The following is a 15808-nucleotide window of genomic DNA, read 5'->3' as shown; positions in this document are numbered from 1 at the left end:
TAGAAATCCTAGGGCCTGCTCTTTATCATCATGGGAGGTAAGGAGCTGGTCATCAACCTTCAGGGAAGTGATATAATTCTTCCATGTACGTAACCTCGCATGCAAGTGGAAGAAGAATGTGTTAGCATCTCCCTCTTGTAGCCATGTTAGGCACGACCGAGAGCGTGCAATGGTGCGCTGGAAGGATGCGAGAGCCAGGTAGTGTCTCTTCAGTTGGTGGTGCAGCCAAATCTCAGAAGATGTTAAAACTTGGTTGTCTTGTGCTATGTCAAAGCGATGGAGGAGCTCCCGAGCCAGATTTAGCTGGTTGTTGATATTTCCAGTAGCCCGTTGGCTCCAGGCTTGCAAGGATCAGGTGAGGTTCGAGAATTTGGACGCCAAGCGCTACATTGGGCAGGCGTCCTCCACCGGCTTTGCCCGGGCCTAGGCAACCACCTTCTGGAAACCAGCGAGGCCAGGCCAAAAGCTTTCGAAGCGGAAATGCAACGTGGCTTGGAAGTTGTTTTTAAGGATTATAATTAGCGGACAGTGGTCTGAAGTGACTGCCACTATGCTCTGAAAGAGGCTGTCTGGGAAGAGGACCTCCTAATCAGTCGAGCAGAAGACCCGATCGAGACGAACCAATGTGGGCGAGGCATGATCATTCAACCATGTGAATCTACGGTCTAGGAGGTCGATCTCCTTAAGCTCAGCGTCGTCAAGAAGGCGGTGGAATCGACCCATCATGGCGCGATCAAGATTCGTGTTCTTATCAGTTGACCTGTAAATCATGTTAAAATCAGCGGCCACCGCCCACGGGCCTGTGCATTCGGAGCACACATTGTGCAACTCCTGAAGAAAAAGGAGTTTATCTGCGTCTATTTGAGGGCCATACACTGTCGTCAGCCACCAGTGCCGGGCATCGACCCCCGCAAATGGGATAGACACTGAGTAGACGTCGACTTAGGAGGAGACAGCGGAGCAAGCCTTCCCCCTCCACGCCATGAGGATTCCACCATGCGTTCTATCGGCTGGCAACACAATATGGTGATCGAACTCCGATCCTAAGCTGAGAAGAGGATCTTGGGGGACATGGCCAAAACCTTTGTTTCTTGAAAGCAAATGATGTCTTGTCTAACAGCATTCACGACCACACGCGCGGAGTCATGATGCGAACTCATATTGAGACCCCGCACATTCCAAACAAGTATAGTAGCAAAGTCCATTTGAAAGGTTCTAGTTTTACGACCACAAGCGAAGAGGGTACAACCAGGTGCATCCTTCGGCAATCAGCGACAACAAAGTCCATGACTGCACCTCGCCATCATCGGGCACCACCCAACCGAATAGCGCCGCAAGAGCTACCGGGTGGGCACGAGACGATGGCCTATCAAATAGACATGTGTATTCGTCTTGCACCAGCTGATCAATGGTCGTGCCCTCCACTACAACGCCTAGCTTCCTCATGAGCATCGCCTACGCACGATGAACTGTGTTAGTCTGGGAAGTGCGGTCCTTGTTGGCCAGCCACCTGCTCTGATGGCAAGGAACCGTAGAGGCCTGCAACAGCCGGGGCCAGCGCGATGGGCAGGGGGCACCGTAAGCACTGCCATCGTGGGAACGCTGACCCGAGCAATGAAATCAGTGGCCACGGACATAGGATGAGACGATGTTGATGGTGGCAGTATTGCTGGAGATCGACGCCTACTATAGACCAAGGTACAGGTCTTTGACGGGTAAACCCGTTGAGGGTGTGGCAACTCCATTTCCAGGGTGACCAGCTGGATAGTGGCCGCTGAGCCAAAAACCATAGGTGGTGTTGAATCGTAGTAGAAGGGCACTCGAGCTCACACCCCATGAGCCTGCAGGCCGGCCTAGATAGGCCAAGGCATGGGGTTAACGCGACTGCCTTCACCATCCATGACCCACAACCCAGGGACGCGTCTTGTGACAGGGGAGCGGGAGGGGATTCAGTGGGCGTAGTTTCATTTGAAATGGGACCTGGGGAGCGGGCAGCATCACAAGGCTCGACCATGCCCACCTTTCCAACGATGGCAGAACAGCAGCAGCACGGCCTGGGGCGAAGCATGACGCCTCAAAAGGCATGGGGTCCTAGACCAGCGACTTAGAAGGCGACACAAGTCTGGGTCCCTTGACCAGCAGGTCCAGACGGCACAGATGAGAGGTGTGGGAGACGCACTCAACGACCATGGGGTCAAAGAAATCCATGGGAGACGCTTGGGACGTCGCCCAGTCATAGCTGAACAGCTCAGGTTCCTGAAGCGACAACACCCGTGATGTGCCCAAAGGACCTCTGTCAAAAGGTACATCGGATGTCAGAGCACGCAGCACAAGCGAAGCCATTGACCCAACGTTGCGACCCTCAAAACGGAGTGGGCCCGACAGAGACCACCTGAGCCGTGTCGCCGGTAGACGGCCTTCCATCTCCACGACCAGCGGAGCTGCACTCGGAAGACCGGCGGGTGACACACGACCGCCAGCGCCCACATGACCTTCGTCGCCACCTGTCGACGAATCCTGAAATTTCGTCCACTTGGGCTACGGCCTAGACTGACATGGCTATCAAAACCTGGGTAGTCATCTCCGTCGCTATCCCAGGCGTCCGGCGGGGTGCTTTCATCAAAGGACAGCAGGCATGGAGTATGGATCTAAGTGAAGCTGAGGTATTCCACCACAAAGGTAATTATTTCCAACTATTGACAAGTAAGGCAAGTTTCTAAAAATACCTTGTTTTGGTACGTCACCTCGCAGATCATTGAAGGATATATCCAAAATCGATAGTGATGTCAGATTCTGTAGATCTGTTGGGATCGACCCGGACAAGTTGTTGTATGCTAGATACAACTCTTGCAGGCTGTGGATGCTACCAAGGGAATCAGGGATCACACCAGAAAACTTGTTCATGGTTAGGTTCAGTTGCGGAGCCCCTTAATGTCACCCAGAGACTGAGGCATACTTCCTTGGAATGAGTTACTGTCTAATACCAGCACCTCTAGAACTATGCAATTTCTGATAGTTCTAGGTATCTGGCCAGACAACTGATTGCCTGACAAACTCAACATGTTGAGGTTAGCCAAGCTGCCAACTTCGATAGGAAGTGGTCCGGAGAGGGAGTTGTGTGATAAGTTCAAGATCAAAGAAAGATACTGTAGCTCAAAAACTTCTTTAGGAATCGAATCGTTGAGGTAATTGCTTGAAAGATCAAGACCGATCAGGCTGTTGAGCATACCGAGACTCCCTGGGATTGGTCCTTCCAAGTCGAGGCCATGCACGAATAGCTTGATCAGCTTGGTGAGATTTCCGACAGATGACGGTATAAGGCCCGACAAACTGTTGTTGTACAGCTATAGCTCAGTCAGCTTTCCAATGCTCTCTGGAATTACTGCTGATATGTAAGTATTCACCAAATATAGTATTTTCAGACCGACCAAATTGCCGATGTCTGAAGGGATACTCGCGGAGATCCCAAAGTCAGTTAGGTAAAGCAGTCGAAGAGTTGACGAGAGGTTCGCTATCGAAACAGGAAGCTGTCCTGTGAAATTGTTGTGACCAAGAACTAAAACCTCTAGCCTGCTGCAGTTTGCCAATGAATCGATGAATTCCCACCCCTCCTTCGCCTTCCCTGCCTCAAGACTATTACTATCCAGCTGCAGGTTCCGCAGAAACTGCAACCTCCCTAGATCACGAGGCACGACGCCACTGAATCAGTTCTCTGATAGCTCCAGGATTATGAGATCGGTGAGATTGGAGAGCGAGGAAGGGACTGCCCCACTGAACTGGTTGTCGAACAGTGCCAAAGACTGTAACCGAGGGAGCTTCACATGGATATCGGCACGAATGCTTCCATGCAGCATGTTCTGTCCTACGTCAAGGCTCATCAGCGATGACAGATTGTATAGGGACGGCGGGAGCGCACCATGGAGGCTGTTGCTGCAGAGGTCGATGTACTGAAGGCGTGGGATATTGCGGCCGAGCTCTGGAGGTATTGGGCCCTCGAAACTGTTGATCCTGAGGTAAAGGAGGTACAAGGACGTCAGGTTGGCCAGCGACGCAGGGATGGGCCCTGTGAAGCTGTTGTTGTTCAGAGCGAGCACCTCGATCTGTGTCAGGGCGCCGAGCTCGGCGGTACGCGCCCGGTGAGATTGTTGCTGTCAAGGACCAGGCGTGTCAAGCTAGTGCAGGAGGTCAGGTTGCCGGGGAGCGCGCCGGACAAGGTGTTGACGCCCAGGTCGAGCGTCCGGAGGCGGCGCAGGCCGCCAAGGCTCGCTGGGATGTCCCCGCGCAGCCAGTTGGAGCTCAGGCTGAGCGTCCGCAGCGACGACAGGTTACCGACGGCCGGCGAGAGGGTTCCGGAGAGCCCGTAGGAGGACAGGCTCAGCGCCACCGCCCGTCGGTGGCGGCCGCACGTCACGCCCTCCCAGCTGCACGGCCCTGCGCTCGCATTGCCGTTCCACGACGCGAGCGCGCCCCTGCCGCCACCGAGTGCGGCACCCTTGAAAGCGAGCAGAGCTGCGGCCTCCACCTCGCTGTCCGCAAGCGCCAATAGAGTGGACACGGAGGAGGACAGCAGCAGCAAGCTCGCTGGAGGAGTCGCCATGGTGGGCGATTGCTTTGGTATGTAGGAGCAACAGCAGCGTCAGGAGGGCTACTTGTAGACAGTAGTAGCTGCGGGTGCTGCGAGTCGCCATCGCTGCTTGACGCTTATTTCCGAGTGGTGAGGACGCCGGGGGATTCTTCTTTTGACTTGGTTTAGTGGCTAGCCTGTCTACGCGCGGAGGGGACACGAGAGGAATCGAATTCGGATAGTATGATTTATTATATTTTAATTTGAATACGAATATAGATTCAGATATTCTTAAATACAAATATGAATCGGATAGTTCGAATACGTATCCGCATTCGGTTATCTATTCGATCTTCAAAATTCAGGTCGAAAATTTAAATTTTTGAAAAAATTTGACTGAAATTTGATAAAATTCGACTAAAATTTGTTCTAATTTGATTGGGCTGGAATTTTAGAAATTTTGTTCAAAATTTATGTTGGAAATTTAAATTTTTGATCAAATTTAACTAAAATTTGATGAAATTTTACTGGAATTTGTTTCAATTTGATTGGGTTGGAATATCGTTCATATCTGAAATTTCTAAAACTTTAGCAAAATTTAGTTCCCTGGTTGACGGATACGGATACGAATCGGATATATCTCAAATTCGGATATCCATATTTGAATCCGAATCTTGAAAATGAATTCGAATATATCCATTTTATATCCATTTCAGATACAGATATCCATATTCGTATTTTAACGGATACAAAATCGGATAATTCAGTTTTTGTGTCATTCATTTTTACCGTAGTGACCACCGCGACCCGGAGCAGTGCACGTCACATCACTTCACTTTTCCGGCTGTGCCCACCCTTGTTCCACGTACATTGTATGGGCGCAGCTGCCTGAAACTGCAGGGAATTCGCACGTGGACGCAATCGAGTCTCGTATCGGTAACTTCACAGGTTCATCAGGATATCTAATATTAATTGATTTTAAAAACTTTACGATTTTTATTTAAATATATTCTAAATTCATCTAATAGATTTACTTTACCATTCAAAGGTTTATAATATGTAACTAATTTTCTAATAAATTATTTTAGAAAGATAAATAAAAAATTAAGTTATAAATATCTAAATATAGGAACGTAAAGATAGTAAATAGAGTAAATTTAATAAAATGATTTTTATCTCGTGGTATAAATGGTATAAATATGACCCTTAGTCTATATTAGAGCAGTCACTTAGGCTATAGCTCTCGAACAACACTCGATCATGTCCCTTAGCCACTTAGACCTCAAGTAGGTTGAGTCACTAAGCTACTAAGACAATATCTCACCATAAATCTCTCTTTCGGTCACTTGCCATCATTTTCACTTCAGAGTTTGAGCTACCAAAGCAGGAGTCTCTGTGTCCCCGCACAATCTTTTTTGCCACCGCTCTACACCAAATCGGAGGGTCAACAAACTTGAGTCACCAAGGCCTAAGGTGACAGCAAGTCACCAAGACTCCAAGGTATAAGCATACCACTTGATACAATATATGAACTCCTTAATCCTCTCTCTATTCAGCAACATCTAACAATTGTTGAGTTTTATATGAATTTTAATGTCTGTCTTAGGCTCTATCTTAGCTGGACTGATGGTCCATCTAATATGTGTGGCCCAAACCCAAGTGGTGAAGGTCTTACGGGGCACTAAGTAGTGCTAGGGCAACAGGGGCTGGAAAAAGAAAATTTGTGCGGAGGGGAGAGAGAGGGCTAGCGGCGATGGACAGTGGCACAACTACCCTCCATTTCCCTCGAGGACATGGGGCTGGAAGGCCTGGTCATCGCATCCTTTTAGAGGCACCCTTCTTCTCCCTGGATAGCAATGAGAAAAACTCCCTTCCCTTCCATTGGTTTCCTACTCATCACTCTTGGTTATGGTTGTCATCACTGATCTTGAGTCAAGGTGAGCTCGGTTTTGGTGCAGGTGCTTTAGTGCTTACAGTGATTGAGTGGAGAATTCCTTATGTTGGTGCTTGTCGGTGTTGTGTGTGCTGAGGCTTGCCCGCACGCACCAACGCAATGTGGTAAGGCTTTGTATCTCCGTCTTCCTCGCCGGCGGCAACAGCGATGAATAGGGTTTCTGAGACAGCGGCAGGAGAGCCGTGCCTAGCCTCTCTACTCAGCGCATTTCAGCGTATCTCTCTGTGAGTTTTTACCTCTCTTTTGTTCTGAACAATACGATTTATTGTGCCTTAATGCTTGATGATGATAAAATGCACTGAAATTGGTCATGTTATCTGAGTACAATGGATGTGAACCTGTATATTTATCTTATTCTTGCTTGATATAGGCAGTGACTGAGGTTTTGTTTTGGGACTCTCTGATTGGTCCTTGTCTACAGAGTTTTGGAATTCTATTGTTTTCAGTTCACTATCTATAACTATTGATCCCTGGATGTGGATCTGCTATAATGTTTGATTCACGTTAATCCTGTTTTAATTGACATGTGAAGGAGCAGTAGATTTTTGATGGTTTAGTCAACACTTGTCCTGTTGGTCTGCTGCTCTGTTGGTTTTGGTTTCTGTAGAAATTGCTATTCTTTAGTAATTGAAAATCTATGCATGTGAGAAACTGTCCAAACAGTATTCTAATTAATCATCAGGAGGATCATTATTCATAATCACAACCTCAATGGTTAACCAGAATGCCATCATGTAGTCCCGGCACGTGTTTTGCGTCTAAGATTGGAACACATGCCTTTCCAACATGTACATCACAACATAGCTTAAGAAAGAGCGAGTAATTAAAGTTATATTACAAGTTCATAAACATACAACCATTTGCAGTTAGAATTGTTCTTACACCCTGCAGGGGTACAACTTTACCCACACAACTCGAGGACCATTCGGCTTGTGCTACGCAAAAAAGTACACATAGGGGATACTCGAGTCAACCTTTCTCATATCCGGAACCACCTACTTGCAATGCCCTTATGGCACCGGGGTTACCGCGAGCGTGTCCCGGACACCTCCGGCTCCCCGCCACCTTGCTTCTCCATTTCCTTTTCTCTTACGCTTCATAGAGCCGCAAGGAAAGTGTCGCATGGCATATGATAATCGGCTTACCTTACCATTAGATCAGCATGTGGTGAGTATGGAAAGTGCTAGAGCCAACTGTACCGACGGACGACCTTAAACGATGCAAGAGGTCTATGGCACCCGGACTCCCCTCACGAACTACCCAGAGGACTCCTCCTGGGCAGAAGATACCCCTAACACCGCCCACATCTCGCCTCAATCTCACATCTCAACCATTCATCTCAACATCATCTTTGTATATGTAAACAGTGATTAAGCTCTAAGCTCGTGAACAACGGCTACACCGTCACTCGACTTTTACCGAGGACCTAAGCATTTCGAATAAACCTTGAACCTAGATACCAACTATATCAGCAAGGCTACAAGGATAAGGATTCATCAATAGGTCAAGGTAGAGATAATGCATCAACATAGGTTCTACCCATATCAGCCCGACACTAGACTCAACACATGCAAACATACATAAAGTATAATTTATCAATTTAGACTCCATTTAATTTAAACAAAGGGTGCAATATGCTTAGATGATTGCCTTGCTGCTCTAGGGTTTGCCCGATACTTTCTGAACAGAACTCACAGAAGTGGTGTGCCTCGGTGTCACCCTCGATCACACTCGCGTCACGCTCTGGACCTTCGTTCGCTTAAAGAAGAACGCGTGCAATGATGAGCATGAAGGAGGTGCAATATTTCACGACATGAGTTTTAAAGCCTCAAGATTTTCTTAATTTGGATTAATGTTAAGAATCTAATCATTTCCTGGATTAATTAAGCTTAACACAAAGCTTAACCCTAAATAGGAATTTAATCATATCTAACATGAGGGTGATTATTTTTAATGAGCAGGAATCAATTAATAAGATTTACAAAATTGATTTCATCAATTTTGGATTTACCAATATTAATTATGGATTAATGAAGCTCAAACCTATTTTATTAACCCATGCAATTTAAATACACATTTTCATAGCTCCCAGTATTTTTTTAACATGTAGATAATGATCATATAAACCTAACAAAATTGGTTTCATGATTTTTGGAGCTATATACAATTTTCTATGTATTTTAGAAGTTTCAGCCGAATTATGTGTTGAACCAAAATTCAATTTCGCATTTTTTGGAATATCCGAATTAAAAATAGCCTGGAATCCTTTTTGCACCCAAGCCGAGCTAGCCACGGTCACTGACAGTGGGCTCGGGCGCTTTGACTCGGGTCAAAATTGAACCGCGCCAAGGCGGGCCACGGCTGGCGGTGCTGGCGCGATTCGCCGGCGGCGGACTCCAGCCAGCCGAGGGTAGCACAAGCATCAACACACCAAGGGGAACCTGCCGGTGGCACATGTGGTCAATGGCGAGGTCCGATGAGCGGCGGTGACGACACACGACGGCAGCAACATGATGGCGACCCGGTCCGAGCGTGCCGGCAGCGAACAACAGCCCAAACGGCCCGGCCAATGGCACCTACGGTTACTACACGTGACGGCGAACACAACAGCGCGACTGGCTACCGATGGGCTCGGCGGTGGCTTGGCTGGCGGCGTGCGTGGGGAGGCGGCAGCGGCTCGGCCATCGCGGAGGAGTGCGCTGGCGATGCACCAAACAAAAATGGACGCGCGCAAAGGATTCAAGAGGTCGCAGGGAGGCTTACCGAGCAACATATTCGGGAGGAGGAGGCTCCGATATAGTGGCTCAATGACGAAGGGGCGGAGACAGGCGCCGACGACGAAGAAGATGACGGAGCAAGCCTCAATCCAACGAGGAAACGCGTCAATACAGTCAGGGAGGGCTCGGTGAAGCTCCATCCGAGCTTCCGGGGGCTTGGCTGGGTCGGAGTTGAGTTTGACAGCATGGATGTTGCCGACGGCCGGCGTGCTACTCCACTGCGGCTCTGCTCTGGGTGCGCGCGAGAGGAACGAGGGAGAGGGAGAGGGGGCCCGGGAGGGATAAGGGTGACGCCTATGCCTCTGGTCACTGGTGCCGTGCCCAACTCGTCTAGTGATGTGACTGGCTGCCCGAGTCAACAATTTCGGCAGTGAGAGGCTGTGAGGGCGAAGGGGATGATGGGTGGGACCCCTAAATAGTGACGACCGAAGCAAAAATATCCCCGCCACTTTCCTAATTCCTTTGGATGTCTTCCTATGGTCCAAATTTTGTGGAACAAATTTTGTGTGAAACTATAATTCTTGTGCAACCCATTTTAACTTGTTTGACCCCAATAGACTGAGCCAATTTTTAATTAAAATTCACCAAAGATGCAAGCTTTTCTAACTTGTGGTAATTTTTATACCTTCAAGATAATTCCCAAAAAATTGGGAAAATTCATTATATTCTTCACATGGCATGGACTAATTTCTTAAATTGTTTCTAGACCTATGTTTTATAGCAACTTTGTGAGATACTTCACAAAGCACAATTTAATATTGACTTTAACCATTTATGTTTAATTTAATTGCAAGCCAAAACTTGCTCAAAACAATAAACATGATGCTAATAATGCTCATTAATGCTTAGTGACTTGATTAATGATTTTTGGGCTGTCACAAAATTCCTCCCCTTGAAAAGAATCTCGTCCCGAGATTCGGATGAAGTGCATGGAACAGAGCGAGGAAAAGGAGTTGAGAGGACCGGAACGATAATGGCATCACTAGATGATACGACAGTGTTGCATGGCATATTTCCCAGACCTCGAGAAAAGTCCCAGGTTTCTGAGTGCCATATTCACCTAGACATGTTAATCTTATGACAAGGATATTACAAGATAACAAGACGGGTGCCAGGTGAGTGACGGTGGTGTCATCATCCTTTCTCATCTCAGTTTACTGACATGACAAAGTTACAACTTCTATTTATATTCATGAGAGAACAAATGTGAGGGTGGTCTCCTTGGTGACTTGATGGTGATTGTGTACATATATAAGAAAAACAGGAATACCAGATTCCTACTAACCCACGGGTGGTGTGGGCAGAACGACGGAACTTTCATCTACTCAAAGGTGAATGCATCTCAACATCATGCAGGGTGTTTCATGATGTCTTCATTATCATAGCGCTGTGAGGAATAGTAATTAATGCAACACTCGCAATTTGGAGAAAAACTCGGGATAATCGGCACGAAGCCAATCCTCACGTTCCCACGTTGCTTCGTCTTCGGAGTGATTACTCCGCTGAACCTTAAGAAACTTAATTAGCTTGCGTCGCGTCTTTCGTTTGACTCCTCAAGAATACAAATTGGATGTTCGCAATAGGAGAGATCCAGCTGCAATTCTTGGTTTGCAACTTCAATGACTTCAGTTGGGACTCGAAGGCATTTATTTAATTGAGAGACATGGAAGACGTTGTGCACGACGGAGTGGGATGGAGGCAAGTCCAACTGATAGGCCACCTCTCCACGCCAAGCAACGACTTGAAACAGACCAACATAGGGAGGTGCTAGCTTCCCTCTGACTTGAAAGCGTCGAACCCCTTTGAGAGGCGACACCTTAAGATAGACGAAATCCCTAATCTCAAACACAAGATCTCGTCTATGGCAATCCGCATAGCTCTTTTGTCAAGACTGAGCTATGAAGAGACTCTTGCTAATCGTCAGAACATATTCTTCTGCCTCCTTGACCAAATCTGGGCCGAGAAAAGCCCTTTCGCTGGATTCAGACCAATTTAACGGCGTTCGGCATCGTCGGCCATACAAAGCTTCGAATGGTGACATCTCAATGCTCGCTTGGTAACTGTTGTTGTAGGAGAACTCCACAAATGGCAAGCAGGTTTCCCACTTCTTCCCATATGTGAGGACACAAGCCCTCAACATATATTCTAAGATTTGATTCATCCTCTCAGTTTGTCCGTCGGTCTAAGGATGATATACAGTACTATGGAAAATCTCGGTTCCCATAGCTTCATGAAGGCCCTTCCAAAAATGGGAAGTGAATTGAGTGACTCGATCAAAAATGATTTTCTTCGAAATCCCATGAAGGCAAACAATCCGAGTGAGGTACAGTTCCGCGTAATGTTTGGTCGAAAAGGTGATCTTGACGGGCAAGAAATGAGCGGACTTCGTCAACCGATCCACAATGACCCAAATTGAGTCATACCCATGAGAGGTATTCGGCAATCCGGTAATGAAATCCATACCAATCTCCTCCCACTTCCAGGATGGAATGGGCAAGGGCTGAAGCATACCTGCTGGCTTAAGATGCTCGACCTTCACTCTTCGGTAGACATCATACTCACATATCGAGCGATCTCTTGCTTCATGCGAGTCCACCAAGATCTGGGCTTGAGATCCTGGTACATCTTGGTACTCCCTGGATGAATGGATAGCAAGGAATCATGAGCTTCATCTAGGATCTTCTTTCTCAACTCCAGAACTTTAGGGACCACTAATCTCTTCTCAAACCACAAGACACCCTCGTCGTCCAGGGTAAAGCACTTGGCTTGCCCCTCCTTGATCTTATCACGAATCCTTTCCATGCCCTTGTCCTCCTTCTGAGCTTCCTTAATTTGGTCGATGAGAATGGATTTCACCTCCAAGTTGGAAAGGTAACCCTCCGAAACCATCTCAAGACCAAGTCTTTGAAAATCATCACAGAGGGTAGAATCCTTGGGCGAAACCATAAGACAATGACAATGAGTCTTTCGACTTAAGGCATCGACGACCACATTCGCTTTGCTGGGATGATAATGTACTTCCAGCTCATAATCCTTGATCAGCTCAAGCCATCTTCTCTGCCTCATATTCAGATCGGACTAAGTAAAAATGTACTTGAGACTTTTGTGATCCGTATAGATACGGCAGAGATTTCCCAACAGATAATGGCGCTAGATCTTCAAGGCATGGACAACTGCCGCGAGTTCTAAATCATGGGTTGGGTTGTTCTCCTCATGGCGCTTCAATTGTCAAGAGGCATAAGAAACAATTCGGCCTTCTTGCATGAGGACACATCCGAGGCCTATGCGGGAAGCATCACAATAGACATCGAAACCCTTGTCCACTTCAGGCTAAGCGAGAACGGGAGCAGTCGTGAGCAGCTTTTTCAAGGTCTGGAAAGCTAACTCGCACTCATTCGACCACTCGAACAATCTGCCCTATTTCAAGAGCTCGGTCATGGGCTTGGCTATCTTGGAGAAATTCTCAATGAACCGGCGGTAATAACCCGCAAGTCCAAGAAAACTCAGATGTCGGTGACATTCTTAGGTTGTACCCAATTGAGCACATCTTGCACCTTGCTCGGGTCAACTGCAACATCATTCTCCGACAGCACATGACTCAGAAAAGCAACTTCCTTGAGCCACAACTCACATTTACTGAACTTGGCATAGAGTTGATGATCTTGAAGTCGGCCAAGGATGAAACGGAGGTGCTCAGAATGTTACTCTTCAATCTTGGAGTAAATAAGAATGTCATCGATGAAAACTGCGACAAACTTATCGAGTTCCTCCATGAAGACTGTGTTCATCAAGTACATGAAGAACGCTGGTGCGTTGGTCAAGCTGAAAGACATGACGGTGAACTCATAAAGCCAGTAGCGGGTGGAGAAAGCCGTCTTCGGAATATCCTCCGGTTGGACCTTTATTTGATGGTAGCCCAGTCTCAAGTCAACCTTAGAGAAGATCCGAACACCGGTCAATTGATCGAATAGAATATCGATTCTAGGAAGCGGATAAATATTCTTGACAGTGACCTCATTCAGAGAACGGTAATCCACACACATCCGCAAAGTGCCATCCTTCTTCTTGACAAAGAGCGCCGGGCATCCCCAAGGTGAGGAGCTAGGACGAATGAAGCCCTTCGCAAGTAACTCCTGAATTTGCTTCTTTAATTTCGCTAACTCATTTGGCAGCATCTTATATGACCTTTTCAAAATTGGGGCCGTACTAGGAACAAGAGCAATGTAGAATTCTACTACTCTGTCGGGTGGCATTCTTGGCAGTTCTTCTGGGAAGATATCAGAAAATTCACAAACCACAGGAATATTCAGAATATTCGTGGCTGTGGCAACCTTCAGAACATATATGTGGAGACCTCCTTCTCCAAGGTGAAGAGAAACCCGTTCACCCCTTGGACTTCTGAGAGAAATGACTCTCCTGGCACAATCAAGTCGAGCACTATATTGGGCTAACCAATTCATTCATAAAATTACGTCCATTCCTCTAGTATCCAGGAAGATCAAATTTGCAGAAAACTAAACTCCCTCAATGAGAATCTTGGCCTTAGGAACAACCCGATTGGTTATTAACTTAGTCCCGGGTGCATCGATATGGTAGGCAGAAGGCAGGGTCTCGATAACTATATGGTGTCTCAAAGTATAACCCTCCTTATGAATGAATGAGATGCACCAGAATAAAAAAGAACAACTGCGGAATGAGAATTCACGAGTAGCGTACCGACGAGCACGCTGTCGTCCTCCTGAGCCCCTTCATTGGTGATGTGGTGCACTCGGCCACACTTGGGGACATGTGTAGCCTGTGAGGCTTGTGGAGTAGATTGAGCGGGTGGTGGCCTTGGAGCAATCACCACGGCTCCCGGCTTGGGGTAAGGGCAATTACGAGCATAGTGCCCAACACGCCCACATTTGTAGCACGGGCCGCTAGGGTCACCTGTCACACTCACTTGGGATCCTGTGGGTCTTGGAGGTTGTCCTTGCGAAGCAGAGGGAGACGGGCGTCGTACTATCCATATCGATCGTCGAGCAGTTGAGGCCGACATGTGAGATGGTGGAGGTTGACTCTCCGTGCGGGTACGTTGAGAGGTCCCGCCCACAGAAGGAGACATAAACCTTTTGCGTTTCTTCTCCTCTTGATGGCCCTTCATCTTGAACTCAACGGTGAGGTAGGTGCTCACCAACCTATTGAAGTTGGCAAACTCATGAGCTGACAAGCGATCTTACATCTTGAGAGAGAGGCCGTTCAAAAAGCAGTATTGCTTTCGATCATCAGTGTTGACCTCGTCTGGCGCATATTGTGCAAGGTGGTTGAACACCTGCACATACTCCATAATAGATCTGGCCCGTTGTTGAAGATCCAAGAACTCCCGTTTCTTTATTTCTATTATCCCTTTGGGAATATGATAATCACGGAATGCCTGGCGGAACTCCACCCAAGACACCCAGTGGTTTGCGGGGTGCATGGTCAAATAGTTGGACCACCACGTGCCCGTCGCACCCTGAAGTTTATGGGCGGTGAAAAGCGCCTTCTCGTGGTCTTCACATCTGAGGAGAGTGAGCTTTTGCTCGATAGTCCTAAGCCAATGGTCTGCATCGAGAGGATCCTCAGCACACGTGAAGGTGGGTGGCTGAGTCCTAAGGAAATCCGAGAAATCGTCTCAGTGTCCGGCTCCACCTCCTCCTTGAGGGGTCGTGTTACGCATAAGAGCTTCGAGGAGTGCCGTCTGAGCTTGAAGGTTTTGTTCAATTTGCATAAGCACATCTGCCATGCCCGGCGGTGGAGGCGGCAGAGGGTTGTTCTCGTTAGAACCCTCGGGAAGGTCTCTGAGACTATGGCGGGTTCTCATCCTGTTGCAATGACAAGACGAAGAGGGGAAGTCAAACTCCGACACAGCCTAAAAGCATTCAGCTCGTTTGTTTCTTCCCCTGACGAATTTCTTCCATAATCTCATGTAAATACTGATGCAAATTGGAACAATTGCTTCAGTTCTTTTCTTCAGATATCGTTTGCTTGGACCCTTAATACCTTATATATGGAAACATGTATGTATATGACCAATAGGGAAACAATGAATGCATGCTCGATTCCTATCTACCGTTTCTTTCTCAAGCGCGTCTCTCCACAACAAACATCAAGAACACATGCATCTATATATCCAATCATCACCCCTTGTGCCAGAAATAATAAGTAGCTTGAACGATGCTGGTGCATCTTGCCGCATAAGCGACAATTCATGCATTGCTGCCAACGCACGCACTTCCCGTACCATCGCCTTACGGAACATACCAGGCCTCCTTCGCCGATGCAACATAAATCATAAATGCATCATAATGCGAAAACAAACAACTCAAGCGTCGCTCGTATCCACGATTTATACTTAGGGGCATAATATAATAGGTTCGTACATATTTGCAGGAAGATGCACAAATAAACTTTAGTGTGTTGCTTAGTGAGGTTGACATACTTACTAAACAATGTCTTAAGTATTTTTAGGCTACTTCATTAAACCAGGCTCTA

The 15808-nt window shown here is 47.3% G+C and overlaps 1 pseudogene; it reads right to left on the bottom strand.

Annotated features, from left to right (window-relative positions):
* Positions 1-2358: 2358 nt before the first annotated feature.
* Positions 2359-4597, bottom strand: LOC133914659 (putative receptor-like protein kinase At3g47110; annotated as a pseudogene).
* Positions 4598-15808: the final 11211 nt, after the last annotated feature.

Source organism: Phragmites australis, chromosome 4, assembly GCF_958298935.1.
Source record: "Phragmites australis chromosome 4, lpPhrAust1.1, whole genome shotgun sequence".
Taxonomy (NCBI): Eukaryota; Viridiplantae; Streptophyta; class Magnoliopsida; order Poales; family Poaceae; genus Phragmites; species Phragmites australis.
This window is presented reverse-complemented; position numbering and strand designations above follow the sequence as displayed.